The sequence below is a fragment of the Lithobates pipiens genome, unplaced genomic scaffold (genome assembly GCF_037356315.1).
Source record: "Lithobates pipiens isolate NorthernLeopardFrog02 unplaced genomic scaffold, aLitPip1_a1.2 Scaffold_7, whole genome shotgun sequence".
NCBI lineage: Eukaryota > Metazoa > Chordata > Amphibia > Anura > Ranidae > Lithobates > Lithobates pipiens.
The window spans coordinates 2,775,354-2,791,942 of NW_027507892.1; the positions used below are offsets into that span (position 1 = coordinate 2,775,354).

The 16,589-nt window shown below is 41.5% G+C and overlaps 1 protein-coding gene across 7 annotated transcripts in view; it reads right to left on the reverse strand.

The window, feature by feature from the left end:
* LOC143959302 (myocyte-specific enhancer factor 2A homolog) overlaps positions 1-14,962 on the reverse strand; it is a 282,757-nt gene extending 267,795 nt beyond the window's left edge. For 3 of the 7 annotated variants that reach the window (XM_077467990.1, XM_077467991.1, XM_077467989.1), the window contains exon 1: positions 14,547-14,961. The gene's annotated coding sequence lies outside the window, so the exon portion shown is untranslated. Of the gene's footprint in view, positions 1-11,938; positions 12,101-14,546 lie in introns of those variants that run through there. The other 4 variants (XM_077467992.1, XM_077467993.1, XM_077467986.1 and 1 more) reach the window with 3 other exon arrangements.
* Between the last annotated feature and the right edge of the window lie 1,627 nt (positions 14,963-16,589).

Here is a 16,589-nt window from a genome sequence, read left to right on the forward strand (position 1 = left end):
ATCAGCCTCATTGACTTATTCCCATTACTATTGTAGGAATATACAGATTATATCATTACAGATTAAGTTCTGTTTACATTGCATAAAATAAACTGACTGTGACATTATTGCGGCACGGAATGCAGACTGGAATTCAGGAAAGTGAACACATAACTGGAGGTGAGAACTTCCTAATAGAGCTATAAATAGACAGGACAGATATAGGATTGATTTTTTGTTTTGCCTGAAGTTAAGGACCATGAATTGTGTTGCATAAATGTGAGCTCTTTATTTGTGCTGTGCTGGGCCTGTCACTGTGGCCCCTTGCTTCTTTCTATAGCCAGTCCTGGAGTGATGTGTGCCCATCCTCATATATGACCATACGCAGCAAGACCACGAGCCAGACTAGAGTCCCCACATACTTTACCAGCAATGTATTAGACCATATGAAACATTAATTAAATTATATATATATATATATATTCTTATGGGCTCAAGTTTAACTGGAACTTGTGTGCTTTGTTTTACTTAACCACTTCAGCCCCGGACCAATTGTCAGCCTAAGGACCAGAGGTCTTTTTACAATTTTGCACTGCACTGCTTTAACTGGTAATTGCGCGGTCATGCAATGTTGTACCCAAACGAAATTTGCATCCTTTTCTTCCCACAAATAGAGCTTTCTTTTGATGGTATTTGATTGCCTCTGCGATTTTTATTTTTTGTGATATAAATGGAAAAAGACCGTAAATTTTTGAGAAAAAAAAAAAAAAGATATTTTCTACTTTTTGTTAGAAGAAAAATCGAATAAACTCAATTTTAGTCATACATTTAGGGCAAAATGTATTCAGCCACATGTCTTTAGTAAAAAAAAAAATGTCAATAAGCGTATATTTATTGGTTTGCGCAAAAGTTATAGCGTCTACAAACTAGAGTACATTTTCTGGAATTTACACAGCTTTTAATTTACGAGGTGCTAAAATGGCAGGGCAGTACAAACCCCCCCACCCCCAAATTTCCCCATTTTGGAAAGTAGACACCCCAAGGAAATTGCTAAGGGGCATGTTGAGCCCATTGAATATTTTTTTTGTCCCAAGTGATGGGGGGGGATGTGTGCCTACATGTTAGTGTAGTGTTGGTGCACACTTACTTTCACTTCTCCTCGTAGTCCAGTCAAAAAGACCGCCCCGCCCCACCCCCATAGAATGACATCACTTCCCTCCCTGCCTGTGTTTACTATACACAGTGGGAGGAAGCTTCTCATTCGCCAGAAACCAACGGCCATCCCCTCATCCCGGATCGCTCCTGCAGCGAAACGGACTGCCGCATCCAGCGGGAGGGGGTCCGATCGGACCCCTCACCCGCTGGAAGGCAAGCACGTACATGTACGTGCTTGTAACTGTACATGCCATTGTGATGGCGTACATTGGCATGCGGCGGTCCTTAAGTGGTTAAAGAGGAGCTCCCTTTTGGGTGGAGGTCCACTTTAATTTTTTTCTGCTGTTCTAAATCATATCATGCTGAAAAAAAATAAAAATACACAACCCATAAGCAAAAAACACATACATTAATTTAAAGCCAATTTGTTTTTCATTTAGTAAACTGTTATTTTTCAGCCTGCAAAGATTTGTAAAATATATGATGTTGCCCTCCTACTGAAGAGATCCCTGATCTAGACCACCGGCTCTACTGGCTCCCCTGCAAACACCAGTGGTGTTGGAGGGTAATCGTGCAGGCTTGATCCCAAGCTGCACTGTGTGCATCTATAGACACACATAGTGCCGGCTTGGTCCAGTCACCTGTTCCATCCTCACTGGATTTGATTGACAGCAGTGGGAGCCAATGGCTATCAAGGAGTCTAGTGAGAAGGGGGGGGGGGGAGGAGAGAGAGAGAGAGAGAGAGAGAGAGAGAGAGAGAGAGAGAGAGAGAGAGAGAGAGAGAGAGAGAGAGAGAGAGAGAGAGAGAGAGAGAGAGAGAGAGAGAGAGAGAGAGAGAGAGAGAGAGAGAGAGAGAGAGAGAGAGAGAGAGAGAGAGAGAGAGAGAGAGAGAGAGAGAGAGAGAGAGAGAGAGAGAGAGAGAGAGAGAGAGAGAGGAGAGAGAGAGAGAGATCTCTTCTCTGGTACCCCGCCGGTGCTCCTGGCCTCTCTTCTCTGTCCAGTGCCCCCGTGGGAAGCCGCTTACCATGGGGGCATTCCTGTGTTTTATTCCTGAGCCCCTCTGCTCCGTCCATTGACGCAGACTGCAGGACTTGGCCCTACCTTTCATTGACAGCACTGGGAGCCAACAGCACCCGGCGCCCCAGCAAAGCCAATGAGCCACAGAAGTGAGAGGAGAGCTGCAGATGTGCATGTCGCTGGATCAAATGAGGGCTCAGGTAAATAAAAAAAAGGGGGGGGGGGGGGGGTATACTGATACCTCAGCACATTTTACCTTAATGCAAGGCACGCAATGTTTAGGCTTTAGAACCCCATTAACCACTTCAATACCGGGCACCTTCACCCCCTTTCTGCCCAGACCAATTTCAGCTTTCAGCGCTGTTACACTCTGAATGACAATTGGGCGGTCATACAACACTGTACACAAAACTAAAAGTTTATGTTTATTTTTTTTTGTTTTAACCACCAAAAGAAAGCCCCTATTTGTGTATTTAATCACCACTGGGTTTTTTATTTTTTGCAAATTAAACGAATAAAAGACTGAAAATTGAGAAAAAAACTAACTTTTTCATAGTTTGTTATAAAAGGTTTACAAAACTGGTGAAAGGAAAGGGGGGGGGGGATCAGGAATGATTTGTTTTTTCCTGCTGGAGCAAATTGGATCATACTTTGCCGTTTTTTTTTTTTTTTTTTTTGCCTTCCTCTGGATCAACTGTGGGTATAGGATTGTGTATATGTGATAAGATTCCCCCCCCCCCCCTCTTTTTGTTTGAACTAGATGTAACACTGATGAGGAGGCACTGGTGGGCACAGATTGGCAGCGCATGTCCCTTTTATAGAAGCCGGTTATCAGCTCTCTTCTCCTCTCCTCACGCTGTCAGCATGACGAAAGGAATGCCGTTAACTGCCTTCGATTTACATCCTTGATCAGCTGTGATTGGACACAAGCTGATCACATGGTAAAGAACTGCTGGTTGACTCTTTACCTCAATCTGTGATCAGCTGTGTCCGGAGGACATCACAGAGCGCGCCGCCATCATATGATGGCGTCCCAGAACTAGCCGGCCGCGCTGTGGTGATCATTTGGCTATACCGCGGTCGGCAAGTGGTTATAGGACAGTGATGGCGAACCTTGGCACTCCAGTTTTGGAACTACATTTCCCATGATGTCCAACTACATTGCAGAGTGCATGATCATGGGAAATGTAGTTCCAAAACATCTGGAGTGCCAAGGCTCGCCATCACTGGTCTAGTCTAGGATAATAAAAAATAAAAATAAAATAAACCCTTCAGCACTTTATAGAGGAAGAGTTATAAACCATATAAAAAAGGTAAATAATAAAAATAAGTGACATGAACAATAACTATTGCTGTAAATAGTCTATAGACATTAGCAGCTGGAAAGCTCTTATTTATACATTTTAACTTAATAACACAAGTGGGAGTAGCAAACTGTCAGCGAAGAAATGAAATAATCTCAGCCGACTTCCCTGGGAATTGATGGGATGCCGAGACATCAGCAGGAAGTGTTCTCCGACAATAATCAAGTGCAAATTCTTAAAGGGAAAGTAGAATCTATTTTCAGACAACTAATGTTTTTAGTGAATGCAATTTACACTAATGGCCCGTACATGCGATCCGAATATCGTACAAAGAATCGGTCGTCCGAGGAAGGAACGTACGATTTTCGGATTGTGTGTACACTACTTTCAACAGCCAATTCATTCTTATCCGATCGGGCATTCTAGAAAATTTTCCTCATACGATTTTCAGTTAGTCAGTATAGTTGTCGTCCGAAAATTCAATACAAATACATTACACCACGTGACATCACTTCCGATTTTTTTTTCTATCGTACGAGAATTTTCGCGACTTTTAGCTATTCAAGTTCCATTTGCGACTATTAACCGAAAACGGTCGTACGATATAAGGATCGTTTGTACGGGCCATAAAGCGGAGCTCCAAAAAAAACTAATAGCAAGGGTTAGATGCTTGTTTATGTCTGGGGGGGGGGGGGGGTGGCTTTTATTTACCCCGATCCCCCGTTGTCATAGGCTCCTCCAAGCTGATAGACAGGTCCTGGCAGAGTCTTCACTGCAAGGGAGGACTTTTGTTTTATGGAGTTCAAGTAAGGCTCTTGTCACACTTGTGCGACGTGTCCTGCGACTTGGGACTGCAAAGTTGCATGACAGGTAGTACCCCATGATTTCCAATGAGTACCATTCATATCTGTGCGTCTTCAAAAAGTAGTCTCTGTATTACTTTGATGTAACTTTGATGTGACTTGAGGTCCATACACCTCAAGTTTACACAGGTATTCCCTGAAAAAATCACTGTAAAATCGCAGGGGAAAAAAAAAACACATGACTTTGAAGTCGCTGTAATGTGAAATGGGCCTAATTGCAAAGTTTCAGGGCCAGTTCACAGCATAGAAACACAGTCCGGTTGCGTTCCAAATGCTTTTCTGCATGCGTTTTTTGATGCAGTCCAGTGCATCTTTTCCCCTCTTTTTTCAACCTTAAATAAGGACATTTGTGTTCCAGTGCATTTGTGTGCGTGCTTATGCATTTTACAGCGTTCCAGTACAGTTCAGTGCAGGAAAAATGCAGGGGGGGGGAAGAGAAGAAAAAAAAAAAAAAAACACACCACACACTAGATTGCATGTGGTGTATACTGACCCTCAAGGTTTTTCACCTTAAAAGCAGAGTTCCACTCAAACGTAGAACTGCTGCTTACCTGTCTCCTCCCCGCCTCCGATGCCACATTTGGCACCTTTCGGGGGGGGGGGGGGGACGGGTACCTGTTTTTGACAGTTACCGCTCCATTCACTGCCCCCTCCTCCTTCCTCCACTGCCGGACCAATTAGAAAGCACAGCGCACTTCACGCATGCACAGGGCTTCACTGCCAGGTTCCCTTACAAGGAATGGCGGCGGCTGCAACCTCACAGCTGGGGTGCCAACATTGCGGGCTCTCTGGACAGGTGAGTGTCCTTATATTAAAAGTTAGCAGCTGCAGTATTTGTAGCTGATGACTTTTAATTTTTCTTTGGGGGGGCGGGGTGCCTGGACCTCCTCTTTAATGCATCAAGGTGCAAAATCTTTGCTGCAGCTTCCTCCTTTTTCTTACCTGAGCCCAAAAACCATCCAGCAATGTGCAGAAGCCCAACAGCTCCAGCCGTTGTCTCTAGACATCACATGTGATTCGCACCGCACTGCTGTTCAGATCACAAGCGAAGTCTGTGCGATGCGATTTATGGCTGAAATCGCATCACATTCACACAACAATGGTGCGGGACCCTTTTTTGTGGTCCGCACTGGAATCGGATTGCATGGGTGTTCACACTTATGTGATCCGATTGCTGCACCAGTTCACAGTTCGCACTGCAATCTGCTGACCAATCTCGTGAACCACTGTGCCATTCAGGTGCGATACGGAAACCTGCAGTGGATTCGCAGGGTTCTCGCACCACACTAGTGTCTGTCAACTGTCACTTAAATAACTAATTAACCAGTGTAGCTTCATAAAGGTCTTACACCCTCCCCCCCCCCCCCCCTCCTCCTCTTCATGACCTGACTGCGTTACTTTAACTGGCAATTGCGTGGTCGTGCAATGCTGTACCCAAATTAATTTTGTACCTTTTTTTGCCCACAAATAGAGCTTTGGTATTTGATCCCCACTGGGTTTTATTATATAAAAACGAAAAAAAGATTGACTTTTTGAAGTGAAAAAAATAAATAAATAATAATAGAAAAAAAAAAAAAAACAAAAAAAAAAAAAAACATACACAATAATTTTTCTGCTATAAAATACATCCAATGGAATTATTGAAAAAAATAAAAAAATTAATTTCTTCATAACTTTCAGTCAAAATATATTATGCTACATTGTCTTTGGTATAAAAAAATAAAAAAAAGTTCACAATTATGCTATATATACTGGAATTTGTAATTTACTTTATACTAGTAATGGTAGCGATCAGCGTCTCATAATGGGACTGTGATACTGCAGCGAGCAATCTGACACTTAAAGCAGTTGTATAGTATATTTTTTCACTTTTACTTACAGGTAAGCCTATAATAAGGCTTACCGGTAAGTAAAAAAAATAAATAAAAAAATATCTCCTAAACCGGTATGGTTTTAGGAGATATTCCCCTGGCAATGAGCCGCTGATTGCAGCTGCGCATGCGCACAGGGGTTTCTCGGCTGGAATCCCGGCAGATGCCAGACCCTGCTGGAAATGAAATCTCCCGCGCAAATGCGCAGGAGTGATAATATCGGTGCATACTAGCTCATTATGCCTTTTCCCTTGCAGGTATGAAAAAATAAATAAAAATAAAATTTCAGCGGGTTTACTACCACTTTAACTGACGCTGTTGGGAACTGACTGCCACTGACACCAATACAGTGATAATACTATACACACCATCACTGGCTGGGAAGGGGTTCACATCTAGGGGGATCAAGGGATAAATGCATGCCTAACAATGTTTACTGTGTGCTTTTACTAAGCAATTTTGTGTTTTTACTAAGCAATGTGCCAGTTTTTATTCCCTGGTTTACGGGGAGAAAAAAATAAAATAAAAAAATAAAAAAATACACCACATGCTGCTGTCTGTGGAGAGCCCTGTGTTGTTTACCAACACAGAACACTCTCCTGTCATTCGCTCAGTGGGTGGCAGCCATAAATCATTGGCCGGGACCCACCGATCAGCCTGCGATGTAGCAAATGACAGCACAGCTTGCGCACACCCCCCCCCCTACACAGAAATGCAAATATAGATTGTATATGCAAATACATAGATTTACACAATCCTGCGCAGCAGAATCGCCCTGTAGCAATAAAGCTACAGGTGGCGGTCGGCATATAGTAGTTATTACTATTATCATCATCTGTTGGTATTGGCCGCACAGACAAACCAGAAAACACTGTTTTTACATGAGTCAGCCAACACAAAACATGACACAAAGGCCAGCAACACCACAACCACTGATAAACAGGAAGCAGAGCCTGTTTATGTATTGAGCAAATATGGTGACCCCCTCTGTACATAAATCCTACAAAGAAAAGAGGCTTTGAAAAAAATAAAAAATAATAATAATTATATTTCTTATGGATATTTACGGATCTTCTATCTATGAGTGGGTGTATAATTAAAAAATATATATATTAAAAAGAGAAGAAAAGTCAATACTCTCTCCTTAAAATAAGCAACAATCCCGCCATCACCTACATAACGTAAGCTTAATTTGCATTCTTTTACCGAATGAGCAGCAAAAGGGTTAACGAATACACCCAAAGGCATAATAAAAGGATTGCTCCAGGCATCAAGGTGACAGAAGGAATCGGGCCTATTTTGGCTGTGCTTTCCAAGATGTGCAGAAAAGTACAGATATACTATGTGTGGCAGTCATCCAACAAACCAGCATTACATTAGAGGGGATCCATCATGAACATATATTTACATTTCCTACATTCCCTTACAGTTAACTCCTCTATAGAGGAACGTTCTAGGAAAGCCGTACTACAAAAAGATAGAACCAACCAATGGCAAAACACACAGATATCAGCAAAAGTATGTGAACCTACAGGAACTACAAAAGGATGGACGATAACAATACTAAATAGGGAGTAACTGGGATCAGCTATACACACACACATACACACACACACACACACACACACATATTCTCCATAAGACTGGAAAGGGTTACAGAAGGATTCACATGGGTTTCAGTTGCGTAGACATTACAGATGGAGGTAATCTGGTACTGCCGATACTCTCCCTAGCACTGGGTGTCCTACACAGATCTATGCAAGGGCACACAATACAGTCCTCATCATAAAATCCCCCAACAGGTGACAAAGAACCCTAGACAGGCCATTCCCAACCACGGTTCCTCCAGGAGGTTGCTAAGGGTTCCATGAGTGGTGGCCAAATGACCTCGCATTTAATGGTGCCGGGGGCGTTATCACATGGCAGGGTTGGTGGCATGACTCCAATATTCATTTAGCCATTTGTAAAGGTGGTATTCTGACCACCATTGTAAAGGGGACATTCTTCTTACTGACTGCCAATGGTTAAGGGTCGCGTTTCCTTCTGACCCTTGATAAAATGGTTTTAGCAGGGTTGCCCTAAGACCTGGAAATTATTTCAAAGTTTCTTCTAGGGTAAAAGGTTAGAGAAAGGCTGCCCTTCCCTTGAAGCTGAGAGATAGATAGATAGATAGATAGATAGATAGATAGACATATACACGCACCAAAAGTATTGGGACACGTGCCTTTACACACACACACACATGAACTTTAATGGCTTCTCAGTCTTAACCCATAGGGTTCAATATTGAGTTGGCCCACCACTTGTAGCTATAACAGCTTCAACTCTTCTGGGAAGGCTGTCCACAAGGTTTAGGAGTGTGTCTATGGGAATGTTTGACCATTCTTCCAGAAGCACATTTGTGAGGTCAGGCACTGACGTTGGACGAGAAGGCCTGGCTCGCAGTCTACACTCCAATTCATCCCAAAGGTGTTCTATAGGATTGAGGCCTGGACTCTGTGCAGGCCAGTCAAGTTCCTCCACCCCAAGCGCGCTCATCCACATCTTTATGGACCTTGCTTTGTGCACTGGTGTGCAGTCATGTTGGAACAGGAAGGGGCCATCCCCAAACTGTTCCCACAAAGTTGGGAGCATAAAATTGTCCAAAATGCCTTGGTATGCTTCCCTTCACTGGAGCAGAGGGGCCCCAAGCCCAACCCCTGAAAAACAACCCCTCACCATAATCCCCCCTCCACCAAATGATTTGGACCATTGCACAAAGCAAGGTCCATAAAGACATGGATGAGCGAGTTTGGGGTGGAGGAACTTTACTGGCATGCACAGAGTTCTGACCTCAACCCGATTAGCACACCTTTGAGATGAATTATAGTGGAGACTGTGAGCCAGGCCTTCTCATACAACATCATTGCCTGACCTCACAAATGTGCTTCTGGAAGAATGGTCAAACATTCCCATAGACACACTCCTAAACATTGTGGACGGCCTTCCCAGAAGAGTTGAAGCTGCAAAGGGTGGGCCAACAATATTGAACCCTACGGACTAAGACTGGGATACCATTAAAGTGGTTGTGTTATATATATATATATATATATATATATATATATATATATAATTATTATTTTTATTTTTTTTGCTTTATGAAAGCTACCCTTTAAGCAAGATACACATTGAAAAAAAATAAAAAAAAAGTTAAAAAAAAAAAAACGAACATTGTCCAAAACAGCTTCTCTGGTTTGATCCAAAAACAAGTGATGAAGTTACTAAAGAGACCGGCTCACACATTTCCTTCAAATCGATATCATTTTATATTGTGATTTCTAACATTTTATTTTCTTTGCCAAATATATGTCTTTATTTATTACGACTTTGAGAAAGCGCAGGTCCTATTTTCAAAGCAAGTCATGCAGAACGCCAGATAGATAATTCCCAAAGTTCGATAATTATTCTCTCCAAACCATATGCACATCCTGAACAGAGACGTTTGAGCATGGGCCCATCACGGAGAAAATCAGAGTCCGCGCTTTAGTCCCACAGCCGAAACGTGGCAAAAGTGACTGAAATGGAATGTTCCCCCAATCTAAACCTGGCTATTAGATGTGTTTTTCACAATGTGTTTACCCACCATTGTCCCCACAGACAAGACTATAGAAGCTCGCAAGAGCAGAACATCTGGATACACCTCTAGGTGACTATACGACGGTCGCTCTGGGAGCGCCGTCACCCAATTAAACGGTTTGTTTGGCGGTCACATTATTAATGAGACTGTGAGCACACCGAGGGAATCAGACAAGTGCTGCTATACCAAGTGCTAGGTTATTATTAACCCTTCCATTCACACAACACTGTACTCAATGGCTGGAGAAAATCTAAAATTGAGGAACTCATGAGCCATGCAGCTGTGGACTGATTCTTTTAACAATAATATGGAGGGGGGAAAAAATAAAATAAATAAAAATCAAGAGAAAAAAAAAAAAAAAAAAAAAATAAAAACTCAGAAGCATTAAAATCGTATTATTATTATTATTAACACAGACACAAACCCCAGCAAGAAATCTAAATAGGAAAAACTGAAACTAGTCAGAACATTTGATTTTTAAAAAGAAAAAAATAAATAAAGAGAAAATATTAAAAGAAAAAATAAACTCAGAAGCATAAAAAACAAAACAAAAAAAAAACAAGTATATATATATATATATATATATATATATATATATATATATATATATATATATATATATATATATACATACATACATACATACATACATACATACATATACACACACACACTTGTTTTTTTTTTATTATTATTACTAATAATAAAAATATTATAAATAATAACAAGACACACACAAACCCCAGCAAGAAGTCTAAAAATTGTAAAAACTGAAACTAGTCTGAACACTTGATTTTTAAAGAGAATGAACAAAAAAAAAAAAAAAAAAAAAAAAAAAAAAGATAAAAGTAATAAAAATGAATATATATATATATATATATATATATATTTACTACTTATAATAAAAAATAATATTATTAATAATATTATAATTATAATAACACACACAAACCCCAGCAAGAAATCTTAAAACTGAAACTAGTCAGAACACTTGATTTTTAAAGAGAATAAAAATAAATAAATAAAAAATAAAAAAAGAAGGAGAACACACACACACGCACACACACAGTACAAAAACAAAAAATTAAGAAGAAACCCAAAACACCCAAGCAATAGTTGTACAGGTAAAAAACACCCAGAGAAATTTTACAGGTAAACAAAAAACACCCAGGAGAAATCTTAATTAAAAGCACTGAAAAGTAGATTCAAACTAAAAATTTGTCATGAAGTCATGGCCTGATTTTTAACAATAATATGAACAAAAGAAGAAGAAAAAAAAAAGAAAGAAAAAGAAAAATAAAACCCAAGAAAGAACTGTAAGCCATAGCTATAAAAAAAAAAAAAAAAAAGAAGAAGAAAAAAAACCCACACAACACACACAACCCTGAGAAACCTAAAATTAAAGCACTAACTAGTGATAAAAGTCATGGTCCGAGTTGCAATAATAATAATAATAATAATAATAATAAATATGAAAAAAAGCTCAGAAGCAAACCTGGAAATCCTAAACAAACACAGAAAACTACTCATGAAAGTAATGGCTTAATTTTAAAAAATAATAAACAAAAAGAAAGACAAAAAAAAAAAAAAAGAAGGACGAAAAACAAAATCCACAAAAACTAAAGCACAGAAAAAAAAATAAAAAAATAAAAAAAAAACCTTAACTAGTCAATCAATATAGATTTTAAAATAAAAAATATAGTCAATATTGATTTATAAGAAGAATGGAAAAAAAAAAACCAACAACTTACAAACAGAAGAAAAAAAAAAAGAAAAAAAGATTCTAAATATAAATCAAAGCCCTAACACCTGTCATGAAGCCATGGATCAATAACAAAAAAAAAAAATAATAATAATGAAAAATATTTTATAAAATACAAGCCAGCAAGAGCTCTTTGGGGGAAAAACAAACAAAAACCGTCATCACCCGCCAAAACAAAGCACTTCATATGAATAAATAAAACGTCATATTATGTTCAGTGCTCCATGCACTCCATGATGGAGATCAAGCATGCAGATATCTACACAATCACACATCAGTTCCTTAATAGACGTCACACATTAGTAGATGTAGCGTTATGAGAAGAGCCGGTCTAATAATGCTCAGAAAATATCAATACATCTTATACATACTGTACATCTCTGTTGATCTGAAAGCCCTACAATACCATCCGGAGGACGGGGAGAGGAGAGGGAGGCAGCTGTACGGGGAGATTAGATGCTTGAAGGAGGCACAAACATTCCAGGAGATGAATCCCGATAAGATATCTGCCTACACTATACAACCATTCCAGAAGCAGCACACCTCGTCTTCTTACTCAAAAGCCTGTCCCCGAGGACCACTGCACATGACAGTCCCACTGCACATGACAGTCCCACAACACACACCGATGAGAAAACACTTTTCTTTCCATTTACACCGAGATGAATATATTCCAGGAGATTCAACTTTCCCCGGATTACAGTCTGTGTGATAAAGTTCTATGTATCAAACTCTGGCCATTTTTTTGCAATGACACAAACATGTGACCAGGTGTAGATCCAGGACCAGATAGTAGGGATGGACCATAACAACTGGACAACGGTCCTGGGGGTCACATGTGACGGTGACTCAATGAAAAGGACACTTCAATGCAAAACCTGGAGGAGTCCCTGGTGATCAGGACTGGGGACAGCTTTACCAATAAAGGTGACATTTTCAGGTGAAACGACATCCCTTCTAGTAGGAGTCCTAGAGCCGTCAGTCATGACATTGGTGTCAAGTGTAATGTGTGGACAGGGACACCCAGCACCTTTCAATTGGGGTACTCAGTATATGCAGGTGGGGGCACTAGGTTCATGTATATGAGGGAAGTCGGGACACCCGGGACTTGGCGATGGGCAGGAGAACTTGGGTCACCCGGGACTTGGCGATGGGCAGGAGAACTTGGGACACCCGGGACTTGGCGATGGGCAGGAGAACTTGGGACACCCGGGACTTGGCGATGGGCAGGAGAACTTGGGACACCCGGGACTTGGCGATGGGCGGGAGAACTTGGGACACCCGGGACTTGGCGATGGGCGGGAGAACTTGGGACACCCGGGACTTGGCGATGGGCGGGAGAACTTGGGACACCCGGGACTTGGCGATGGGCGGGAGAACTTGGGACACCCGGGACTTGGCGATGGGCAGGAGAACTTGGGACACCCGGGACTTGGCGATGGGCAGGAGAACTTGGGACACCCGGGACTTGGCGATGGGCAGGAGAACTTGGGACACCCGGGACTTGGCGATGGGCAGGAGAACTTGGGACACCCGGGACTTGGCGATGGGCAGGAGAACTTGGGACACCCGGGACTTGGCGATGGGCAGGAGAACTTGGGACACCCGGGACTTGGCGATGGGCAGGAGAACTTGGGACACCCGGGACTTGGCGATGGGCAGGAGAACTTGGGACACCCGGGACTTGGCGATGGGCAGGAGAACTTGGGACACCCGGGACTTGGCGATGGGCAGGAGAACTTGGGACACCCGGGACTTGGCGATGGGGAGGAGAACTTGGGACACCCGGGACTTGGCGATGGGGAGGAGAACTTGGGACACCCGGGACTTGGCGATGGGGAGGAGAACTTGGGACACCCGGGACTTGGCGATGGGGAGGAGAACTTGGGACACCCGGGACTTGGCGATGGGGAGGAGAACTTGGGACACCCGGGACTTGGCGATGGGGAGGAGAACTTGGGACACCCGGGACTTGGCGATGGGGAGGAGAACTTGGGACACCCGGGACTTGGCGATGGGGAGGAGAACTTGGGACACCCGGGACTTGGCGATGGGGAGGAGAACTTGGGACACCCGGGACTTGGCGATGGGGAGGAGAACTTGGGACACCCGGGACTTGGCGATGGGGAGGAGAACTTGGGACACCCGGGACTTGGCGATGGGGAGGAGAACTTGGGACACCCGGGACTTGGCGATGGGGAGGAGAACCTGGGACACCCGGGACTTGGCGATGGGGAACATGAAATGTGAAGACTATGGTCCTCAGATCATATATAGGGAGGTCTTCAGTAACCTCAGGACATGAGGACGGGGAGGGCACTTGGTATACCCAGTAATTGTGGGTGGGGCACTTGGAACATATATATGGGGCACTCAGGACCTGTAGATGGGGCATGGGAAATGTGCAGAATGAGAAAGAAATGTATATGGGGACAATCAGGACATGAGCACTTGGAACAAGTAAATGGGTCCCTCAGACCAAGTCTATGGGGGGCACTCGGGACATTTGGGGGGGGGGATCTTTGGGTCATGTGGATTAGGCACTCAGGATTCTCAGAACATATAGATCGGGGGCCCTTAGGACACGCGGGCAGGGGCATTTCCTCTGGATCTTCAGAACATCTGGACAGGTGGAACTTGGCACATGAAAATTTGGGGCACTTGGGAATTTTAGGTCATGCAAACGGTGGCACTCGGGACATTGTATGTGGGGACCCTCAAGACATGTATGGGGGGGGGGATCCCTCGGGACATGTATGTGAGGGACACTGCTGGCTGACACATGACAGGTCCCCCCCCAGAAGTCAGGAAATGACAGTTGCCCCCCCTGCCTCTGTAGGACAGAAGTTGGACCCATAGAGAACACATTGTATCTCTTCTGGGAATGGGGAGGAATAAAAACAATGGCAGCACATGGAGAGCCCCTCCCCCCCAGTATAGAGCTGAGTGTATACAATGTATACCTCCCCTCCCCCTCACCTCAGGGCTCCTCCGCCGCCGCCGGACTCCTTCTCTTCTCCCCTCAGCGGACCCTTCCTGCTCTTCCTTGGACGTGACCCTCCGCCTCAGCCGCTTCACCTCCTGGAACTCTGAGGAAGGGAGGGGGGACTGAGGAGGGCGGATCACTCCGCGCCAAAGGCCCGGTTGATGACGTCAGCTTCAGCTTTCCCGAGCGAAGATCCCGCAGGAACGGAGCGCACAGCCCCGCCGTAGGGGGGGGGGGGGGTCGCGGTGGCCCGGTGGCTGAGATAGGGGGGACCCGCGCTCCGCTTTCTCACTGTTCATAAACGGGGACGCGATCGCAGGAACGGGGCCGCTAAAGCTTGACAGTTCGCACGTTGGATTCCTCTTAGCAACCGGTGACGTCATCCACCCCACAGCCCTGGGCGATTGGCTGTGAGAGTGACAGGAGACCAAGGGAAGGGAAGGAAGGAGGGCGTGAATGACGTGCTCTTCGGCCAATGAGAAAGGCGTAGGGGGCGGGGTTAGCAGGGCCCGCCCATGTCCAATGTTTTTATCAGCTGTTTGGTAAGGTGTGCGTGATCCGCTGGGTGTAACCGGTCAGCTGTGCTCGGGAGGCGCAGGATCGAATCCCTGCTCCGGACTCAGGAGCCTTCTACTGCAATCACACTCATTGCCACACTATTATTATAATAAATTATGGGGATGATCATTATTATTATTTTATATTATATAATTATATATTCTTAAATGTTAACTGTTATCATTATTATTTTATATTATTATATGTTAACTAATATTCGTATTATTAATATTATTTTATCTTATATAATTATATATTACTGTATACTATTGTTGTATTTAATTGTATGTTATATTGTTATTATCATCCACAGATTTTTATTATTATATGTTATATTATTATTATTATTTTCATCATTATTATTGTTATAACATATAATAATCATATTGATATTATTATTTTCATCATTATTCTTTCATATTATATTATTATATGTTAACTAATATTCATATTCATATTTATATTATTATTATTATATTTTATATTATTATGATTATATATTACTGTATATTGTATGTAATTGTATATGTCATTATTATCATCCTCAGATTTTTATGATTATATATTATATTATTATTTTCAACATTATTATTTTTGTAACATATAATAATCATATTGATATTATTATTTTATTATTTTCATGATTATTATTTTATATTATATCAATATGATTATTATATGTTACAACAATAATAATGAAGAAAATAATAATATAACATATAATAATAAAAATCTGAGGATGATAACGACATATACAATTAAATACAACAATAATATACAGTAATATATAATATAAGATATATTATTAATAATAATAATAATAATAATAATATGAATATTAGTTAACATTCTTATTTTCATCATTATTTTATATTATATGTTAACTAATATTCATATTCATATTATATATTACTGTATATTATTGTTGTAAGATAAAATAATAATATGAATATTAGTTAACATATTATTATTTTCATCATTATTATTTTATATTATATGTGTTAACTAATATTCATATTATTATTTTATCTTACAACAATAATATACAGTAATATATAATAATATAAGATATCCTAATAATAATATGAATATTAGTTAACATATTATTATTTTTCTCATTATTATTTTATATTATATGTTAACTAATATTCATATTATTATATTACTGTATATTATTGTTATTATCATCCTCAGATTTTTATTATTATTATTTTCATCATTATTATTGTTATCGATATGATTATTATTATATGTTATATTGCTATTATTTGTAGTGGTCATCTGCGCTACTATTAGAGCCAGTTCACACCAGATGCAGTTCTGTGTAGTTCTGTTTTTTCTGCACCAATACAATCATTTCCGGTCAGTTTCTGCACCAGCAACTGACCGGAAACTGACTGCATGGTGTGAACTAGAGTCATTGGAATACATGGAAAACACTGTGCATGCATTTATAGTACAGAAAAAAAGCACACGGA